The sequence below is a fragment of the Dromiciops gliroides genome, chromosome 3 (assembly GCF_019393635.1).
Source record: "Dromiciops gliroides isolate mDroGli1 chromosome 3, mDroGli1.pri, whole genome shotgun sequence".
Classification (NCBI taxonomy): Eukaryota; Metazoa; Chordata; class Mammalia; order Microbiotheria; family Microbiotheriidae; genus Dromiciops; species Dromiciops gliroides.
In genome coordinates, this window is record NC_057863.1 from 655,447,304 (window position 1) to 655,469,982 (window position 22,679).

The window sequence follows — 22,679 nt, forward strand, 5'->3', positions numbered from 1 at the left end:
AAACATAGTAGGCCCTTGAAACGTCCATGTTCATTCCTTGATTGTTTACAATCGTCAATTACTCTTTCCATATGCCATACATCACCTGTGGCCGGCCTCCTCTCCAAATGATGGAACTTCCATTGATAGTTAGTTCTTTTCCTGGTGGGCCTGTGGTATTAACAACACCAATATTCACCAAGGAAAATGATTTTTGTGGAGTCTCTTGCCCATTTAGAATTTCATACACAGTGGGGGCATCTCCATTGGCATCAAAAGCAACCTCTTTTCCATGGTGGGCCCAGAAACGAACTTTCTTCATATAGTACAATAGCTAGTAATTTAAAAGAAAAACATTATTTGATCTTGACAGAGGAAAGGGAGATTATTATTAGGTTTCAGCTTTCACTTACTCTAAGATATCAAGATAGAATTAGTGGGGGCAGCTAGGTGGTGCAGTGGATGGAGCACTGGCCCTGGATTCAGGAGTACCTGAGTTCAAATCCGGCTTCAGACACTTGACACTTACTAGCTGTGTGACCCTGGGCAAGTCACTTAACCCCCCTTGCCCCGCAAAAAAAAAAAAAGATAGAATTATGAGGGGCAGCTAGGTGGTGCAGTGGATAAAGCACTGGCTCTAGATTCAGGAGGACCTGAGTTCAAATCCAGCCTCAGACACTTGACACTTACTAGCTGTGTGACCCTGGGCAAGTCACTTAACCCGCATTGCCCCGCCAAAAAAAAAAAAAAAGATAGAATTATGGTCACCTTGCTCATTTTCCCTGAACTAAACTTGGTAATTAATACTCAGGTTAGTTCCCTGACTTGGTCTTCTGTTGCTATATATCCATAGAGAAAAAATAAATGACTCATTTCATGTACCTTGGAGAACTAGAGGCAGTCCATTTATCAATAAGCGTTTAAGTGACTGACAGGTGAGAAACAGCTTGGCATGGTGGCTACCGAGGTGGCTCCCAAGCCATGAAGACTTGGCTTCACATTTGGCCTCTGATACATGCTAGCTATATGACCCTAGACCAGTCACTCAGACTTTCAGTGCCACTCATTTAACCCTCTAAAAACCATAAGTGAGGGGGAAGCTAGGTGGCGCAGTGGATTCAGGACTCCCTGAGTTCAAATCCGGCCTCAGACACTTGACACTTAACTAGCTCTGTGACCCTGGGCAAGTCACTTAACCTTCATTACCCTGAAAAAAAAAAAACGTAAGTGATAGAGAAAGTGCCAGTGTGCAGTGGTCTGGGAAATTCCTCATCTAAGCATTCCTTATGCCATTAAAATGATAGATCTCATTCCTAACACTATGTTCTTGGCACAGGGTGAAATTCGGAGAATAAAAAGATAAAAGTGAAAGCATACCTATCCTTATGGAGCTTCTTTCTATAAAGGGAAACAGTATAAATACATAAAGGAAAATGGAAAATATATGCTAAATAAATGCAAATTAACTTCAAGAGGGCACCAGAAGCTAGGAGATTGGGAAAAGCTTTAATTAGGAGCTGATGGTTGAGCTAAATAGAGGCTATTGCAATAGTCTAGGCAAGAAATTATATGGGTCTGGACTAAAATTGGGAAAAAATGCAAAAGATGTTGTGGATACAGAAGTGGTATAACTTGATACCTCATTGGATATGGGAGATAGAGGGTGAAGGAGATTGAAGGGTCATGACTACATACCTAGGTGAGTGAAAGGATATCAGTCCCCTTCAAGAGAAGCAGGGAATTTAGGAAGACAAATTTCTTCCGATCAGTTGTACACAGCATTTGAGGCCAGCTGAACTCTGTACTTTTTTTTTTTTGGTCAAGCAATGAGGGTTAAGTGACTTGCCCAAGGTCACACAGCTAGTAAGTGTCAAGTGTCTGAGGCTGGATTTGAACTCAGGTACTCCTGAATCCAGGGCCGGTGCTTTATCCACTGGGCCACCTAGCTGCCCCTGAACTCTGTACTTTTTATACTGATCTGCATAGGGTCAGGTTCATTATTTCAGAAATATTGGATTCCCCATCCTCACAAACTTTACATAGTAACTTGCATATGATGTTGTTGAATCATTTTTCAGTCATGTGAAACTCATGACTTCATTTGAGATTTTCTTGGCAAAGATACTGGAGCAGCTTCCCATTCCTTCTCCACCTCATTTTACAGATAAGGAAACTGAGGCAAACAGTTTTGAGTGATCTGCACAAAGTCACATAGCTAGTAAATGTCTGAGGCTAGATTTGAACTCAGGAAAATGAGTCTTCATGACTCCAGGCCAATAAATCTGAATTGAATAGAATCCCCTCTCTCAAAGCCAGTCATTCAATTGGAGCTAATTCTGCCTTCAATAGAAAAACACCACACAACTCTTAAAATCATTGGCTCTAAGCTTCATTTGTTTATTGTAGATTAAATGGATTGGGTTTAGTATAAGGAATACCTTTCAGATCATTAGTGATAGTTGTCCCAGAATTAAAAGAGATTCTTCCATGTTTGCCATACTGGCAATGTCCAATGAGGGGTAAGATGCCCACTGCAGAGCAATACTGTGGAAAGGTATCCTTAGGAGGTAGGGGGTTGGACTCAATGGCCTATGAAATCTTCCACAACTTCCAGATTCTTTTGAGAATTGTGAAAGTCCTAAAGCCAAGGACTATATCTGAGAATGAAAGTACTCCTTTATTAGCCTTCCTAACAGCCCATTCTCCTTAACCTGCTACTGTATGTCCTTGGTATTCACACCTTGTTACTTCTACCACCAAAATTGTGCCTTCATTTAAAGAAGAGGCTCCAGGCAAGCATCTCCTCATTTCTCACAAGAATATGTTAAAAGCTTATAGTGTTTGGGGCAGCTGGGTGGTACAGTGGATAGAGCACTGGCCCTGGAGTCAGGAGGATCTGAGTTCAAATCCGGCCTCAGACACTTAACACTTACTAGCTGTGTGACCTTGGGCAAGTCACTTAACCCCAATTGCCTCACTAAAAAAAAAAAAAAAAAAAAGCTTATAGTGTTTGAGGCACTAAGTGCTATGTGCTGGAGGCAAAAACAGTCCCGTCCTCAAGGAACTTAGGTTGTAATTGGAGAAAATAACATGTAAGTAATTAGGTACAGATAAGATCATACTCATTAATCTTTGTCTTTATCTATATCATTGTAATTGTATTTGTCTTCTCACCTGCCATGGCTGGAAATCCCAGATCTCAGCACATGCCCCATTCCCAAAAGGCCCTTCTCTAATATCACAAGAGCTCAGATCCTGGAGTGCATGAGCAATACTGTATACAGCAGTGTAGGCACCATAGGTCTCACTCAGGGTATTCCAAGTCAGTGAAGAGATGGTCTGTCCTTGCAGATGCTCTTTACCTGTGCAGAATTTGGATCCTTCTAGTTTTGTCCTGTTACCTAGGCAAGGAAGTCCCTGGATAGGCCAGTTACAGTCAAATATTTTTTCCCAAAATATTTTTATATAATCATTCTCTGGAGTCTCATCTATATGCAGGTTGTCAAGGAATTGGGAAAACCCTGGAATCTTTCCCCTTTGTCTAGAAATCGCAAGAGTTTGGGAAATGTTTGGGCAGGAGAGGGCAATATCACTCTCATCTATGTTTCTTCTTATCCATATCTTTCCTGTGATATCTCTTCCTGAGAGTCCCTTTAACATGAGGGAGAAGCTGAAACTGTTCAGAATTACCACAATGGCTTTGGCTGAGATAGTTTCCATTGTGCGTGCAACACATTGGAATTTTTCATGAAAATTTGAGGTAGGAATATTCAGGAGAAACTCTCTGCAGATGCCAGCCTTCTTCAGCTCATCACTAAGTAGGTAGCTGGCCTGATTGCCAAAATCATCATCTTGAGCCACAATCCCCACCCAGGTCCATCCAAAGTATTGCAGCACTAAGGCCACACCATGAGACCAGGCTTGATCATTGGGTATTATCCGTAAAAAGGAAGGAAACTGAGTTTTGTCACTGAGACTGACTACACTGGATGCATAGCTGACCTGAAAAAAAAATATATTCTTATAGATGAGGTAGTAAGTCACTCTCAGAAGAAGGAATTAATACTGAGATTAATGTAAATTGTTATACAGAAAGCCCAGTAGGATTTATATTCTGTGTGACAGGTGGCACAGTGGGTTGTGTGTGGAATCAGGAAGACCTGAGTATAAATCCTATCTCAGATACTTAGCTGTGTGACCCTGTGCAAGTCATTTAAACTTTTTATCTTTATTTCCCAATCTGTAAAATAGATGTTAGTCTTACCTCCCAGGATTGATAAGAGTAACAAATGAGAGTATATTTGTAAAGTGATTTGCCAACCTTGAAGTCCCATGTAAATGTTAGCTGTTATTATAATTATTACTATGCTGGAATGTGGCATTTAAGTCTAAGCCCAGACCCAGAACTGGCACTATGGATTTGCATGACTGTAGTCTTCAGAGGCTTCTCACATGGCCTATACCTTATCTCAGGCCCCATCTAAGGTCTTCCCTAGGAATAGCAGAACATAGCTAATGTCCTAATGTTGCTCATTTCCCAAATGGCTGCACTGTTTTGGGTCTTCTCTGATGTTATCCTGCAAGATCAAATCAGCCTTGGTATTCACACCTCATTACTACCTTCTGCCACTCTCATTGGAGGGCAGATACATGAATTTCAATGTCTTCATTTAAGGAAGGGGCTCGATCTCCTCATTTCTCACTAGGTTTCACTACTTTAGGACTGCTCTGATTTTTCCACCACGCCCCCAATTCTGTTCAAGGACAGTAAGTACCTGCCTTCTTCCTCCCCTGTCCCTTTCAGTTTCTGTGTCTTGACTTTCCCCAATGGAGGTTCCTTGAGGGTGGTAAATTTTGTCACACAGCCATAGTGTCTGGCACATAGTAGGAGGTTAGCAAATGTTTATTGACTGATTGACTACATCCTCAGCTGTCAAGCCTTAAGTAAAAGTATATCAAATACAGGACAGAATTTATTCACCCAATAGTCAAGTCAATGATACTTGAACAGAAAGCAAAAAACACAAAGGTTTTATACCTAAGCCTATAAATGATCAGAATTACTCTTCTTCCCCTCCTAAATGAGCTTTGCGTCCCCTAAAGACTTAAGCAATTCTCCAAATTTCAGTATTATCGTGTGGTTGAAAGGTCTTTTGAACCGGGAAAGCAATTTGGCAATGCCAGAGAATATATCTTCCTATTCCCCATTTAGTACACATATGGCAACTAGGTAACCCAGTGAATAGAAGGCTGGACTTCCAGTCAGTAAGGCCTGCATTCAAATTTAGTATCCAACATTTACCATCCTTATGACCCTGGTCAAGTCACTTAAACTCTCTCAGCCTCAGTTTCCTCTTTCATAAAGTGAGGATAATAATAACACCTACCTCCCAGTGTTGTGAGGATCAAACGAGACCATATTTATGTGGTGTTGTCAAAACCTTAAAGTCTATATAAATGCTAGGTATTATCATCATAACTCACAATATTAATATAAAACCAGATCAAGGTTTTCTCTACTTGGCAACACTGTTTCTCATAGGTTCTTATACTTGAGCTTGGTCCATGAATTTGTCGTTGTTTGGGAGCTTTTCCTCTTCTCTCAAGAAGATTTGGTTCTGGGGTTCCTCCACTGTCACAAAAATAACTGTTGCTTTCCTACTGCCATTTCTGTAGACACCTGTTTCTTTTTTCCTTCTCTCTTGGGAGCCATGGTTCCCTGGTGGGGATCCCAAGATGCTTAGATTTCCCCTCTGAGAAACAGAAGCCAAGTCTTAGTAACCCCTCTCTAATCAGTGTGTCTCAGTTCTGACTGTTTCAGCTCTAAACTCTCTGTTGGCTCATCCTTCTCAAGGACAACCTCAAGGGCACAGCTCAGCTTCCTGACTGCCTAGAACACAATTAAGTAGTTTCAACTGCCTTGACTCAATCCATCATTTTCAATATATTGTCAATAGACCAGCAATTCCCCCAAATGTATTGATTCATATCCCATCAGGAAGATGTTGTCGATACTAAAACAGTGTCAAATATTGTGCCAATGAGAACTTTCCAATCACCTTTTGTAAGACATTTGCAATGTTAGAGGGAAAAGGTGTTGTCTTTCTTCTTGGCCCCGTATGCTTTCTGCAAAAGCCTCTTCTTTCTGGACTACCTGGATCTCAGTGCCTAAGCCCTCAGATGTGTTACTTTATACTGAGTGAGGGAAAGGAAGCCTGGCTAAAATGAGATCATCCCTGTGAATAATGATAATGGCTAGTGTTTGCGTAACACTTTACATAAAGTTATCTCATTGGATTTTATTGGCATAGAGAACTCCTTTTAACCGTGCACCTCAATGCCCTTCTCCCTTACTTCGAGTCAGGAGTAGCTTTGCAGCCCCTAAGAGGTTAAATGATTTGCCTAGGGTCAAAGAGTTAATTATAAGTCAGAGGGAAGATTTGAACCCAAATCTTCATTAATCCAAAGTTGGCTCTCTAGCCACATGCTACATTGTCTCATGGCTAGCATAACAGCATAAAATGATTTGGAATAATAGGGTTAGCAAAACGCCATAAAATGATTTGGGATAATTGAGCACCCACCCCCTTCCACTTAGTTTGGGCCTTTTGCTCATACTCAGACTATGATTTCCTTTAGCCACCTGGACATTTTTAGCTTGTGAATTTTTGACTTTGACATTAGCACTGGATTGCTAATGGTTCATTTGATTCCTAGACTAGGGAATTATGCTTAGACTATATCCATTGCCATTTATGCATTCCCACAACCTAATGAATGAATAAATACAAAGGGATTTATCAAGACCTCCCAGTATGCCAGGAAGTATGGCAAGTAAAGGGCATACAAATATAAAAAATAAGACTATCCCTACCTTCAAAGAGTTTACCTTCTAAAAAAGGATATAGGGGAATGAATGGTGGCAAAGGAAAGGAGTTTTGATCTAAGGAATCACAGAAATGGTAAAACCACATCCAGGAAGGACACATCAAGGACTCTCACTGGTGGACCATTTCTCTGCATTCACATCCCACAAACACATCAACCATACATCTCATTCTCTCCTCACAACTCATTCTGAGTGCTTCTCACAAAATGTGACCTCAATCACAATGTCAAAATAATATACCAGTAGTCATCCTGGGGTCTGCCTTCCTTCTATCTTTTGGTTACTGCAATCTTTGATGAAAATGCTCAGGCCAAAAAAAAAAAAAAAACCTTTATGGGGCAGCTAGGTGGTACAGTGGATAAAGCACCAGCCCTGGATTCAGGAATACCTGAGTTCAAATCCAGCCTTAGACACTTGACACTTACTAGCTGTGTGACCCTGGGCAAGTCACTTAACCCCCATTGCTGCTCCAAAAAAAAGAAAATGCTCAGGAACACGTGCCATGTGCTCTTTACTATATTTTCACCTCAGTGGCCTCCCTTCTCCCATATACCCTTACCCCAATGGGGACATTTCTCTGACCTGCATTTCAGAGACTGGACTATCTTAAAACCATGAAAAGCAGTTTTTCATTAATCTTTGTGATGTCAGAAGAATTCATCTTTCCCACTTCTAGGAAATGTCATAGGATTGTATATTTAGAGCTCAAAGTGACAACAGAAGCCATCTAGTGAGCCTTGCTCATTTTAAAGATGAACACCTGAGGCTTAATGGTAATGGGTTCCCAAGGTTACCCATGTAGTAACCCATGCCCTCTGACTCCAAAACCAGGGCACACTTCTGTGCTGTCTCACAGGAATAAGGAAGGAAAGGGTTTCTCTTCATTACAGCTCCACGAAGTTGACAAGCCAGAATGAGAGAAAGCAGGCAGCTAAATATTGCTAGGAGGCACTTTAATAGGGTTAAGACAACCTTGCCAACAAACCATGGATCAAAGAGCTGATCTGCTCACTTCTGATGACCATTTCTGAAAATTTGCCAGGCCTCCCTTAATCATAGTACCTTCTCTCTAAAATTGCCCGCAATTTATTTCTTTATTGGTCTTGTTTGTACGTAGTTGTTCACATCTTGTTACTCCTTACATTAGTTTTTGTGTTTGGGGGGGTTTTTTTGCAGGGCAATGAGGGTTAAGTGACTTGCCCAGGGTCACACAGCCAGTAAGTGTCATGTGTCTGAGGCCAGATTTGAACTCAGGTCCTCCTGAATCCAGGGCCGGTGCTTTATCCACTGCGCCACCTACCTGCCCCTACTCCTTATATTAGACTGTGAGCTCCTTGAGAACAGAATGTCTTCTACCTTTCTCTGAATCCTGTACACTATAGACACAGTGAATGGCACATAGTAGATGCTTAGTAAATGTTTATTGACTGACTGACAAATAAATAGAGATCCTTATTGACCTCTATGGGAAAGAATTAAATAGATTCCTACTACATCAAGCCATGGCATTATATCTTCTAGCATCTGTACCTATAAAATTTAAGTCCTTATATTTTTTAAAGAATTCAGTGATATCTGATCATTCTTAACCCCCCATTCATTATTTTACTACATCTATATCTGCAAAAAGTCAAAAGATGTGCATTTGGTCTAGCAAATCACTACAGAACACTAAAATTTAACATATTAAAGTTCTATAATGTTGTTATGCCTGTAGTTGCAAGACTTCTACAGATCTATTTAATGATCCCAAGTTGTAATATCAAAGAAGTTCATGGGGTGGTAACCTATCATGAAAAAATGAAATGGTGAGTTATGTTACAAGGACCACTCTCTACTTTCTAGAACATGGGTTCTTAACCTGTGGTCTGTGAGCTTAGCTTGGGCATTTTTTAAATTAAAAAATTAACATAATTTATTTCCTTTATAATTACAAATTTTTATGCATTTAAAAACATTATTCACATAAGGGATCCACAGGTTTTCCTAGACTTCCAAAGGGGCTCCTAATCTAAATCCAAGCTAAAATAAAATCTGGTTTTTGGAAATAGTCAAAGATTTTCAGCCAAGGCACTATGATAAAAATGACAACAAAGAAACATATAACTAAGTCTATAGGTTTAAAAAAAAGGTTGATGAAAAGGAGATGATGAGGTAAGTTTTTAAAACATTGAATTTGATAGGATGGTATACTCAAGGGCTGATGTCCAACTGCAATTAGGGCTGGCCACTTGATAATAAGGAGCTTTGTTTGTTTTTTCTGTCTATGGCAACCCATATAACAAACATTATGATCTAATTTGAGAAAAGCTGCTACTTGTAGGTAAGGTCACATTGATTGGAAAACAAGAAGTCTCTTTAATGATATTGGAGGCATGAGGCAATTCAATGTGTTGGATAGTAGATAACAGGGAATAGAAAAAGATTCCAAAGTCACTTACCTGAGGAAATTTATAAAGACCCAACAATCTGGCCATGGGGATAGAAAGAGAAGAATGGGCTTCTCCAACAAAAGCAGCCAGAGGAGGGCTGGACCGGCAGCTATAATTGGGAACTGGATCCCCCTGATCATTCAGGAGGCCCACAATTCCCTGAAGGGCTTTGAATACAGAGTTCCCAGAATCCCAAATAGAGAATCCCAAGGTGAGATTGGGCAACAGCTTCATATCTCTGTTGATCTCCTCAATAGCAAAGATGAAAGCCCGAGCTACCTGGTAACCCCACATTGAAAATCTGAAAGGAAAAAAGAACACTGGTATTTACTCCTAACCAAAAATAATACCATGATGTAGGAGAGTAACCCAAGTGAGAAAAAATATACACAATTCACACACTCCTCAACTGATCTTCTGCCTCTGATGGTGATAGGGACTGCACCTGTGATTTCATTAATAAAGAGAACTCCCAGATTGGGAAATTTTCTCAACTCAAGCAGATCATCACTTTCTCTTCAACTTAAAGTCTTCGAGAGTTGCCTGGGTCACACAGAGGTTAAGCGACCTGTCCACATTGCCTCACAATGATATCTCCCTTCTAGGTCAGAAATACCAGTTATTTTCCATGTTGCCTTTGGAAAACATTCCTATCCAATTCTTTCCCCTGCCGCTCCACTCAACTATCTCTCCTTGGAAGAATTTATCATCTAACTAGCTTGTGCTTTTCTAATCCTTACCGCTGGTATTGACCACATCTCATCACTCTTTTTCCATGACTTCGGTACTTGGCTTAGTACTTAGTACTTGGTACTTAGCATCAACCATAGAGATTTCAACATCCACATTCTGTCTTCATGATTCTATATCCAGTGCTCTGGCCACCTAGTTGTCTCTCAAATTAAATTCCGAAATCCCATTTTAAGTCATTCTGTTGATGCCTGCTGTGTTTTTGCTTAGTATTTATTTCATGTATTGAAATAAATACCTACTTCCTATTTCATGTCAACTATCTTTTTTTCCTTCCCTCTCCCCAACTTTGGGGAAAATTTAATTGTGAAAAATTAGCATCCTGGGATAATCTTTGTTCCTGGTCTATTTGGGGCCCACTGAAAGAAATCACACTTTTTATCCTTCCTGAGAGGACACACAAAAAAGTATCTTCCAATACTAGGACCAACTTTCAACAGAGTCCTAATGATAGAGTATTTTCTATGGTTACAGAATGCCCATTCAAAAAATCTGCACTGGCTTCCTTTAGGTAAAGGCAAAACATAAAACTGCCTGCCCTTGCTTCCTTCATCCTCACAATTCAGAGAATGCAGAGGTAGTTGTGTTTATTGTAGTGGGGACTGTCAGTGTTGTTTTTTGAGCAAGTGGAAGCTGTCATGTTAACCTGAAGTGTACTGAAAGTGAACTTGGTAGGTCCACTATTAGAAGCAATGCACATGCTGGAGAAGCCAGGGCTGAAACTTTTGAGATCTTGAAATGAGTGGTTAGTTCCTAAGCTATAAGTAAATCATCCCTAAGGTGTCAAGTGAGTGTTTAATGAATCTGAGAACAGTGTGTTTAACCTCCTTCCATTCCAGACCAAATTTCTTCAGGTCCCAAAACTGGTTCAAACCATATTTCTGGGTAGAGAAAAGGAAAGGGCTCCATAGATCAGGTCCTGTTAGCCTAACTTGTTAGAAAGAATCTAATAGAAGAGAAATGTGGAGAAACTATTTAATTATTAAAAACACCAAAGAGAAAAAAAAATTTACGTGTATGCATCAAATTGGAAAGTCGCTAATATGTAAAGGAAAATTGAAAAAAGTACATTGAAGGGGCAGCTAGGTGGCACAGTGGATAGATCACCTGCCCTGGAGTCAGGAGGACCTGAGTTCAAATCCGACCTCAGACACTTAACACTTACTAGCTGTGTGACCCTGGGCAAGTCACTTAACCCCAATTGTCTCATCAGAAAAAAAAAAAAGAAAAAAGAGAAGAAAAGTACATTGAGCAACAGACAGTAAAACTCTAAGAGTTGTGGATCCAAATGCAGTTGAGACCAAGGGATCTACCAAATATAACAAAAAAAGATAAACTAGGAAAAGGTTAAACACCTGAACAGAATTTTAGAAAGGCTGATTATTATCAATTACTGACAATTACTGAATCAAAATGAGAAGCAATAGCATGTTTCTCAAATGTGCATCATGTTTTTTTTTTAAACTGGCCATGTGTTAGGCCTTAAAAATCTTTACAAACAAATGCAGAAATATTTACCATATCATAAAATATCATTTCAAAACACTAATGTTTAACATGATGTTACGGACCACAACATCATTTTTTAAAAGTATAATCAATAAAGGCATTGGAGAAAAGGATTCAAACTTAAAGGGAGGATAAATAATTTCATAATAATAGCTAATATTTACATAGTACATACTATGTGCTGGGCATTGTGCTAACCCTTTTCAATTATTATCTCATTTGGTGTTCACAATAGCCCTGGGAGGTGGGTACTATTATTATCCCCATTTTATAAATGAGGAAATTGAGGCAAACAGAAGTTAAATTACTTTACCTGGGTCACACAGCTAATATCTGAGGCTGGATTTGAACTAAGGTATTCTTGGCATTCTATCCACTGAACTACCTAGAAAAAAAATCTGAGAATCAGCAGATCATTTCATCCCAGAAAATTATGGCAATGAGACAACATCCCCAAACTTTTAAAATTCATCTAAAGCAGTTCTTTGGGTCAAGTTTATATTTCTAAACATGTTCATCAATAAAAGAGTAGATGAAGGCAATGAATTCAGCCAATGAATTCAGTATGAAGCTAAAACAAAACAACCACAGAGAGAAACCTGAAAAAACTTGTAAGACCTGAGCTCAGTAAATGAACAGAACCAATAAAACAATTTATGCAAAAACATTTTAAAGACAAACAACTTTGAATGTCTTAAGACCTCTAATCAATATAATGACCAAACATGACTCCATATGAGCAATGTTGAAACAAATTACTCATTTCTTAATAGAAGGCTGATGGACTTAAGGTGCCAAATGAGATATGCATTTTTGGATGTGGAAAATGTAAATATTTGTTTTGATTCACTAGTCTTAATTTTCACAAGAATAGTGGGAATTTTCTCCATTGGGGAAATTTGAGGTAAGAGGATCTAGCCATAGTATTGTGAAAGAAAGAAAGAAAGGAAGGAAGGAAGGAAGGAAGGAAGGAAGGAAGGAAGGAAGGAAGGAAGGAAGGAAGGAAGAAGGAAGCAGGGAGGTGGAGCCAATATGGAGGAGGAGAGGCAGTGAGCTCTCGAACTCACAATATGATCACTCCAAAAAACATCCAAATAATGCTATAGGGCAATTCCTGGAGTAGCAAATCCACAGAAGAAGGTGCTGAGATAATTTTCCAACCAAGGACAGCTTGGAAGGTTGGAAGGAGGGAGTTGCTCTGCTGAGACATGAGTGCAACCCAACCCCACAGTCACACTGATACAGATCCAGTCCCAGGAAGGCCTCAGAAGAGAAAGAGACCCCCAGAACTTCTGAATCAGTTGCAGCACCAGGGTCATTTGGAACTAAGCTCACAGTCTGGTGAGAGGGCTGAGCCCTTTGCAGGAGGGACATTACAGGGGTCTCTGCTGGTGCTGAGGTGGAACTTCGGTTTTTCACCCCTGCTGGGAACCAGGAATTAGGCTTGAGTAGCAGTGGCCCAGGTGGGGGAGGGGCACAGGTTCATTGGAGCTGACAACCACAGCACACAAAGCTGGTTGATTAGCAAGTTGGTCTGGAGTCATCTGCGGACCAGGGAATGGGCCAGGTGAGTGAAGAACCTCCTCCTCCTTAAATCATACCACCTGGGACCTCCTGAAGCTTGGGATAATGCAGCCTGGAAACAGTGCCCCACTTTAAGAAGCTAAAAGTCAAGTAAAAGAAAGGCAAGATGAGCAGAGAAAGGTGAGGACCATAGAAAGTTTCTTTAGTGACAAGGAAGATACAGGTGCACCCTCAGAAAAAGATGTCAACATCAGGGCCCCTATATCTAAAGCTTCTAAGAAAAATATGAATTTGTCTCAGGCCATAGAGGTGCTCAAAAAGAACTTTGAAGATAAGGTTAGAGAGGTAGAGGAAAAATGGAAAGAGAAATGAGGGTGATGCAGGAAAGACATGAGAAAAAAGTCAACAGCTTGAAAAGGCAAATCAAAAAGCTCTCTGATGAAAATAATTGCCTAAGAATTAGGATTTAACAAATGGAAGCTAGTGACTTTATGAGAAACCAAGACACAATAAAGCAAATCCAAATGAATACAACATAGAGGGCAATGTGAAATATCTTCTTGGAAAAACTGCTGACCTGGAAAATAGATCCAGGACAGATAATTTGAAAATTATTGGTCTACCTGAAAAAAATGATCAAGGAAAGAGCTTAGTTAGATATCATCTTCCAATAAATTGTCTGGGAAAACTGCCCTGATATTCTAGGAGCAGAAGGAAAAATATAAATTGAAAGAATCCACCAATCACCTCCTGAAAGACATCCCAAAAGGAAAATTTCCAAGAACATTATAGCCAAATTCCAGAGCTCCCAAGTCAAGGAGAAATATTGCAAGCTGCCAAAAAGAAAGAAGTCAAGTACTGTGGAGCCCTAGTCAGAATAGCACAAGATCTAGCAGCTTCTACATTAAAGGACCAGAAGGCATGGAATATGATATTCCAGAGAACAAAGGAATTGGGATTACAGCCAAGAAGCACGTATCCAGCAAAACTGAGTATAATCTTTCAGGGGGGGAAATGGGACTTCAATAAAAAAGAGTACTTTCATGTATTTGTGATGAAAAGACCTGAACTGAATGGCAAATTTGACTTTCAAATACAAGACCCTAGAGAACCATAAAAAATTGTAGTTAGGGGACATGCCTGGGGTCATGCAGTGGGTGACTGTCTTGTCTCTGAGGCCAGATTTTGGCTGGGGTCTCCCTGGGTCTGGGTTGGATGCTTTGTCCACTGTGTCACCTACTTGCCCCCATGATGACATCTTTAGGGTAAAATTAAGGGGTGAGAGGAATGTACTGGGGGAGGGAGGAGGGCAGAGGTAGCATGGGGTAAAATCCCACATGAAAGAAACAGGAAAGGGCTTATGGAGTGGGGGAAGAGATGGGGGAGGAGCAGGGCAGTAAATGAACTTTACACACATCAGAATAGGCTCACAAACTTTAATCTCAACAGAGTTGGCTCAAATAGGGATTAACACACATCCAATTGGGTGGAGTAATCTATTTAAACTGGGCAGTAAATGAGCCTAACACTCATCAGAATTGGCTCAAAGACCTTAATTTCATCAGAGTTGGCTCAAGGAGGGAATAACATACATACTCAATTGGGTGGTGTAATCTATCTAATCCTGCAGGAAAATAGGAGGGGAAGGGGATAAAGAGAGAGGAGCAAAAGAAGGAAAGGCAGATTGGGGAAGGGGACAAACAGAAGCAAATCCCTTTGAAAGAGGGATAGGATGAAATAAGCTAGATAATAAAGTAAATATAATGGGGAAGGGAATAGGATGGAGGGAAACAGTTAACAATATTAATCATGAAAAAGAGAAAAGAGGGGGAAACTGTACCAAAAAATATTCATAACAACTCTTTGTGAATTTAGAATCAAGGGAATGCCCATCAATTGGGAAATTACTGAAGAAGCTGTGGTACATGATTGTAGTGGAATGGTATTGTGCCATAGGAAATGACAAACAGGATGATCACAGAAAAACCTGGACTCATATGAACTTATGTATAGTGAAGTGAGCAGAACTGGGAGGACATTATGCATGGTAACAGCAGTATTGTTCGATGAGCAATCATGAATGCCTTAACTACTCTCAGCAATACAATGATCCAAAACAATCCCAAGGGACTTATGATGAAGCATACTATCCACTCCCATAGAAAGAACTGATAAAAAGAGCACTTATGGATTATACATATGTAACCATATATCAGATTGGTTGCTGTCTTGTGGCAGGGAGAGGAAAGGGAGGTAGGGGAAAAAATTTGGAACTCTAAATCTTATGAAAATGAATGTTGAAAACTACTCTTACATGTAACTGGAAAAAATAAAATAAATGTTTGTTTCATTGGGGAAAAAAAGGAAAAAGAAGGAAGGAAGGAAGGAATAGAAGGTCATTGAAGAATTTTCATGCATAGAAAAATAGCAATCTGAGAAGGTACTGTAATTGTAATTTTAAATGTTTTTAAGCTTTAAAAATATGTTTTTAAGAGCACTGGATTTGGATTCAGCAAACCTGGTTTCAAATCTCAATTCTTCTACTTAGTGTCTGAGTCACTTAAGCACTAGCATTAAGAGAGATAGGGAAAGGCTTCTTGTATAAGGTAGAATTTTGGCTGTGACTTACAGGAAGCCAAGAAAGCCATAAAACACAAATGCTACTACATAGCAGGGATACCAAAACAAACCAAAACTGGTTATAGGTCTAAGATCAAAACCAATAGGTTCCACAGTAATGTTGGAGCAGGAAGATATCTATGGCAGGTATAGAAAAGAGCTCACAATTCTCCGAATCTCACTATAAAGTGACTCCTGAAAATATGCAGATACTCACTGTGTAAGGTATGTCTCAGCAGGATGGGCGGTGACTGAGGGCAGAGATGAAAAACTGGTGGTGTGAATAGGGAAGATGCCTCCAACTATTACATCCCCCATCCTCTCAAACCTCAGGTTTTCCATCTTTGGGCTTAGACCCTGTGGCACTGTGGGAATGCAAATAAACAGAGATCCCAGAAGAAAAGAAATCAGTGAACAGAGAAACATTTTCAGGGTACTTTTCTTGTGAGCTCTGTAGGCAGGATGGATTGGGAGAGGAAAATTTCCAGTACTTCTTTCAACACTTGTATACCAAAACCACAGTGAGGCTACCAGGTATTTATCTCTATCCTCAAGGACTTTTTTCATCCCAGCTGTAACACATAGGTTCAGGGGTGTAATGGGTGAGCCAAGAAGAGACACACTTGGGAATACCAGTTGCAAGATGAGAGGCTCCTCTACTCCTTTCTCTGAAGGGAAGAATGAGTTCAAGTTGGTTTGGGACCTAGGCCTTGAGTCCCAGTAGGATTCACTCCCCTTGACAGTCACTACAGGGATTTGTTTCTTCCCCCTCTCTTCCTTCTTGAAGCTTTGGGAATGGAGGGTTCACTGGGGAAAGTGTTCTTCGTGCTTTCCAAATGTGCTACCAATGGTGAGCATCCCCTGAGATCTCTCTGAGACAGAGCAATGGTTCTTAGCCACCTGTGCCCTTCTGGTGGCATGGGCACCCAGTGCTTCCTCCAGAGAGGCCATTGAGCCAATTGCCACCACTTCACCTAATGACAGAGTCCAGGGGGTGCCTTATGGGAAGAATGGGTCTGTCGGGTATGTGTAGCAGGGAACTCAAGTGCTGTCTGAGCTAACAGCTGCAACAGAAAGTCTCTAGCATTTCTGTAGCCTAGATGCTCCAGACTCTGGTGGCAGAAAGCTCCAATCCCTTCAGTCATTGTGACAGCCTAAGTACCCCCAGGATCAGCATCACCAAGTCCCTGCTTTATGTGGGTCCAGAGTTGGAAAGGGATTAATTTAAAAGTGGATAAAAATAGTGAACACATTCTTTCTCTCTCTCTCTCTCTCTCTCTCTCTCTCTCTCTCTCTCTCTCTCTCTCTCTCTCTCTCTCTCTCTCTCTCTCTCTCTCTCTTCATCTCCTCCCTCCAACTTGCCCTGAAAGGAAAGGAGGTAGGGCAGCTAGGTGGTGCAATGGATAAAGCACTAGCCCTGGAGTCAGGAGGACCTGAGTTCAAATCCAGACTCAGACACTTAACACTTGCTAGCTGTGTGACCCTGGGCAAGTCACTTAACACCGATTGCCTCACGAGAGAGAGAGAGAGAGAGAGAGAGAGAGAGAGAGAGAGAGAGAGAGAGAGAGAGAGAGAGAGAAAGGAAAGGAGGCTCCTCTCCTTTTAAGTAGGAGTTGCTTTCCTCTTATATCCATGTATATTATTTATTAGCCACTGAAAACAGCTCAAGTTGGATAGCCTTTGAAGATTTTGTATATACACATAATTATGTAATCATATAACTATCTGACACTGTGCAGATAAGCCCAAGAAGACCTGAGAGGGATGTGTGTGTGTGTGTGTGTGTGTGTGTGAGAGAGAGAGAGAGAGAGAGAGAGAGAGAGAGAGAGAGAGAGAGAGAGAAGGAACAGTTAATGACTAGCAGTGGAATCTCTGAGTTGAAGGGAATGAAGATTTTAATGACTTTTTCCGCATTTCTAACTCCTCCCTTCTTTTACGAGTCATCATTGAGACCTGCTCCCGCACTTCCATTAAAGAATGAAAAAGCATTTACTAAGCACCTGCCATGTATCAAGCAATGTGCTAAGCACCCAAGATACAGACAGAACAATCAGGTCAGTCCATGCTTTCAAGGAACTCATTCCTTTGATATCATTGTGTTAGTGTATATATTATTGTTCTGGTTTTGCTTACTTCACTTTCCATGTTTCTCCATATTCATAGTATTTATTGGTTCTTCCAACACAGTCTTATTCCACTAAATGTACATACTGCCATTTGCTTAGCCATTATTCAGTATATGGATATTAATAGGTATGTTTCCACATACACTCATACATATCAGACAGTTAAATGCCATAAGCTGCTTCGGAAAGATTGGGAAGGACAATAAAGTGAAGGAATTTACTTGCAAAGAACAAATAGAATGAACTTCTCCCCGGGGGGGGGGGAGGAAGGGGTAGAGGATGAAAGAGTCAAAATTGTACCCTTTCTGCTCAAACCCAGACAGCAACAAAGATCTAATGCTCTGATTCTAATCCAGTTGACTCCACCATCTACTTCTGCTCTTTATGCTGCTTCTTGCTCACATGCCCATGGATGGAATGATTCCATTGAATTTGTATGGTAGCTCCTCTCCATTTATTCTTTTCCTTCCATTATTCTTTTTTTTTTTTAGTGAGGCAATTGGGGTTAAGTGACTTGCCCAGAGTCACACAGCTAGTAAGTGTTAAGTGTCTGAGGCCAGATTTGAACTCAGGTACTCCTGACTCCAGAGCCGGTGCTCTATCCACTGCGCCACCTAGCCGCCCCTCCATTATTCTTTCCAGAAGTTTATTCGAAGTCATGGGGAAGAACTTGAGTATCTCACAAGAATTTGGAGTTGTCTACACGGCTCACAGACAACAATATGCAACCAGCACATTCCTATGACAACAAATCTGTGGGCATGACAAAGCTCAGGAAAGTGGATTTAAAATAGAAAACTTTTATGTTTACTTCCTGTCATCTCATTCTGCAGAGAGAGGTCCAGTCTGTGAGATTAGACAGAGCTGCCTATGATCAAAGAGGAAATAGTTTTTCACAGTTTTAGCAGGTCTGGCACAGTATAAAAGCTATATCTTGGAACTTCTCCCTGCTGCCCAAGCTGCTCTTGTCCCCATGGGTTTCCACAGACAAAGGCACTGGATTCATTCTGAAGATACATTTTTATTATCTTTTCTTTTTACATCATCTACATTTCCCATTGTATTTCCTTGCTTTTCCCTATGAGACATCCATCATTTATAATAACTACTTTTTTGAAAGGAGGATTAAAGATAAAACACAAGTTCTGCAACACAATACCAATCTGATTGTGTATGAAATATTTTATATTCCTGGTCCCCCACATCTGGAAAGAAGTGGAAGAGATACCTCTCATACTTCTTCTTTGGAGCTAAGTTTGATCATCATCATTTTGCAACATTCAGGTTAGACCAAGCTGTTGTTCTTTCCACTTAATTTGATGTAGTTAATGTGTATATTGCTTTCTTGGATCTGTTTATCTCACTTTGTCCCCAGATTCACCTTATGACTGGTAACCCCCCAAAACACACCTCCGTAGAAAAAGGCACCCACCTCTGGGGTTGGCTCAAGCCCCCAGGAACTCCAAATTAGGATAAGCCCACCCCTGTACCTCCCAAAAGTTGAGATTATTATAATGAGACTGATAATCAATTTATCCATACTATAAATATAACTCTTCTTTCCCTATTCCAGAGACACCTCCATAATTCCCTCCCTGTGGTCACTCACAGTATTGCACTAAAACTTGGGAAACTTAGTCACTGAGTCTTGTATTTCTTTTGGGACTCAAGAGCAATTTGACCCTAAATTCCATCCCACATCACTGGGGGGAGCACCCCAGCTGGTAATTTCTCTTTCTAAACTTACACAACACTAAAGTCATTCAACGGTTTTCTTTTCATTGGTGGTGTTGATCTCTTCCATCTCATATGGGATTACATCTTCCTGAAAGGAGGTAGAGTTACCATGTCTTTGAAGTTAATCAAGGTCCTATTAGCTAGACAGGCAACTTGCATGTAAACAGATTGTGACTGAATAAGTATAATCACGTTTATTGAGGAGCAGATAGTGCAGAGATGGGTGGTATATTTCAGACTCAAGAACCTAAGTTGTGAAAATCTCATTAGAATTCTTTTGAAAAGTTTCAGGTAAACTCTGTGTGAAAAACAGGATTGCAAACCAGAGACAATAAGCAGAAGGAAAGAAGTAAGTATATTTCAGGACTTCAGATTATCAACAAAAAAAGCAGCAGAATGATGTACAATTGCAATGAAATCCAAGAGTCATCCAGTTCATGTAAAATGGAATTATCATGGCCTCAGCTAATGGGAGATGCAGTAATATTTGGGTAGCTCAAGATCAGATTAAGGGTCAACAAGAGAAATATCAGAGAAATTAGGAGTGGTGACAGACTTAATTTACAATGGCCATGTAGGTAGATTTTGTCTAGCAAAACAGGCATGTGGTTATGGAACGATCTATATCTAGACAATTATCCCCATTTGCTTGGTCTGGTTTTGTGTTGCTTACATGGTCAGAGGCTATACACAGTCCCCATAGCCCACTGATCATAGTTCCAAATTGCTCTCCAGAATGGTTAGATTAGTTCAGAAGTCCACCCACAATACATTACTCTTCCAAATGTTGCACAGCTTCTCCCATATTTGTTATTTTCCTTTTTAGTCATATTAGCCAATCTGATAGGTGTGAGGTGGTAGCTCAGAGTTGTTTTAATTTGCATTTCTCTACTCAGTAGTGATTGAGATAATTTTCTTCATATGTCAATAGATAGCTGTGATGGGTATGCACAGTTGGAAAGCCTTTTGGGCAGGGTTCCAAGTTGCTCTCCAGAAGGGTTGGATCAGTTCACTGCTCCACCAAGAGTGCATCAGTGTTTCAGTTTTCCCATATCTTCTCCAACATTGGTCATTGTCCTTTTTTGTCATACTACCTAACTGGATAGGTGGGAAGTCGTACTTCAGAGTCATTTTACTTTGCATTAATCTAATCAGTAGTGATTGAGAAGAGTTTTTCATATGGCTATAGACAGTTTTAATTTCATCATCTGAAAACTGCGTGTTCATATCCTTTGACCATTTCTCAACTGGAGAATGATGTGTCTTCTTGGATATTTGATTCAGTTCTCTATATCTTTTCAATATGAAGCCTTTATCAGAAATACTGCCTATAAAAATTGTTTCCCACCTTTCTGCTTTCCTTCTAATCTTGTTTGCATTGATTTCCTTTTGGGCAAAAACTTTTGAATTTAATGTAGTCACCATGATCCACTCTGCATTTCATAATGTTCTCTATCTCATCTGTGCTCATTAATTCTTCCCTTCTCCACAGTTGTGACAAGCAAACTATTCCTCGCTTTTCTCATTTGCTTGTGGTATAACCGTTTATAAGTAGATCTAGTACCCATTTTGCCTTTACTTTGGTGTATGGGATGAGATGCTGGTCTATGCCTAGGGCCTAGTTTTTGCCTTACTGTTTTCTAGTTTCACTAGCAGTTTTTGTCACATAGTGAGTTTTGTTTTGTTTTGGTTTGGTTTTTAGTGAGGCAATTGGGATTAAGTGACTTGCCCAGGGTCACACAACTAGTAAGTGTTAAGTGTCTGAGGCCAGATTTGAACTCAGGTACTCCTGACTCCAGGGCTGGTGCTCTATCCACTGTGCCATCTAGCTGCCCCACATAGTGAGTTTTTATCCTGGAGACTAGTCTTTGGGTTTATCAAACAGGAAGAGTGCTATATTTATTTACTGCTGGGTTTTTTGTGACTAACCTATTCCACTGATCCTCCTCTCTATTTGTTAGCCAGTATCAAATAGTTTAGATGATTGCTACTTTATAATGTAGTTTTAGAACTGGTACAGCTGGGACACCTTCCTCTGTGTTTTTTTTTCATTAATTCCCTTGTTATTCTAGACCTTTAATACAGAGGTCATGATACTACACCACCCGTACTACACTTGTGCTTATATGAGTGAAGTACAAGTTGCTGTTACCCTTTGCTAATCAGTGGGGTAACTTACAGTGTTTTCCTCACCTAATTTTTCTTATTTCTAGATAATGATGATGAAAGATATTGACCTGCCGAATCATTGATTGAAGAGGCCACTTGCAGATGCTGGGGATTGCCTTCTTTACCGTAAGACCTGTCTTGTAGATGGATAGCCAAAAAGGAACTGAATACAATTGTTTGGTCCTGCCGGGTTTTAATTGTATAGCCACCATCTTTTTTCCTTTCTCTTTCTTAGAATCCTGTCCACATTCACCTAGAGTTCTGATTGTGGGCAGGTAGAGGAGCTGGGTTCAAACCTTGCTCCTCCAATTTTTCCTGTTTGCCCATAGGCAAGAGGCTTCCAAATCCTTTAGACTTAATTTTCTCATCTGAAACATCAGGGAATAGGACTAGAATGACACCCAACATCTCAAAGTGCGGCATTCCTCTCTTCTGCCAAGCCACAGTGTGAGTGGGCCAGCAGACACACTCCTGTGACTGTGGTCAGGACTGAAACCTCAGAAAGTGATTGGGACAGTTTCAAGTGCCATCCAACCCTGGGGTCATTATCAAAGAATTTATGAAGGGGGAGAAAGAAATCATTGGTCAATGAGCCCAAACATGCAAGAATTCCTTAGTCATTTGTCCACATGCATGCACACAAAGGAACACAGATTTTTAATGTACATGTTTCCCTTTCATGCTAGACATATAGCACTTGGAGCAGATAAAGTTCTTTGATTCAATGATATTATAAATTTGACTCAGTTTCTACCATGCAGCCTTAACTGTTTATTAAAATGGGCCCTCTTTTGTTCCCTTTGGATTTCAGAAGCCTCATGAAGAGATCGCATGTGTCACGGAAAGGGACACAAGGCTGGCCTGAGGTAAACTTTTATCCTAATGAATTTTTGTTGTTGATTTAAATGTGGCCGTTTCCCATTCTATCCCCTCTATGGTCAGTCT

General features: G+C 40.3%; 1 pseudogene; it reads left to right on the top strand.

Moving 5' to 3' along the window:
• Positions 1-22,679, top strand: part of LOC122750928 — a 59,348-nt pseudogene that overhangs the window by 31,145 nt on the left and 5,524 nt on the right.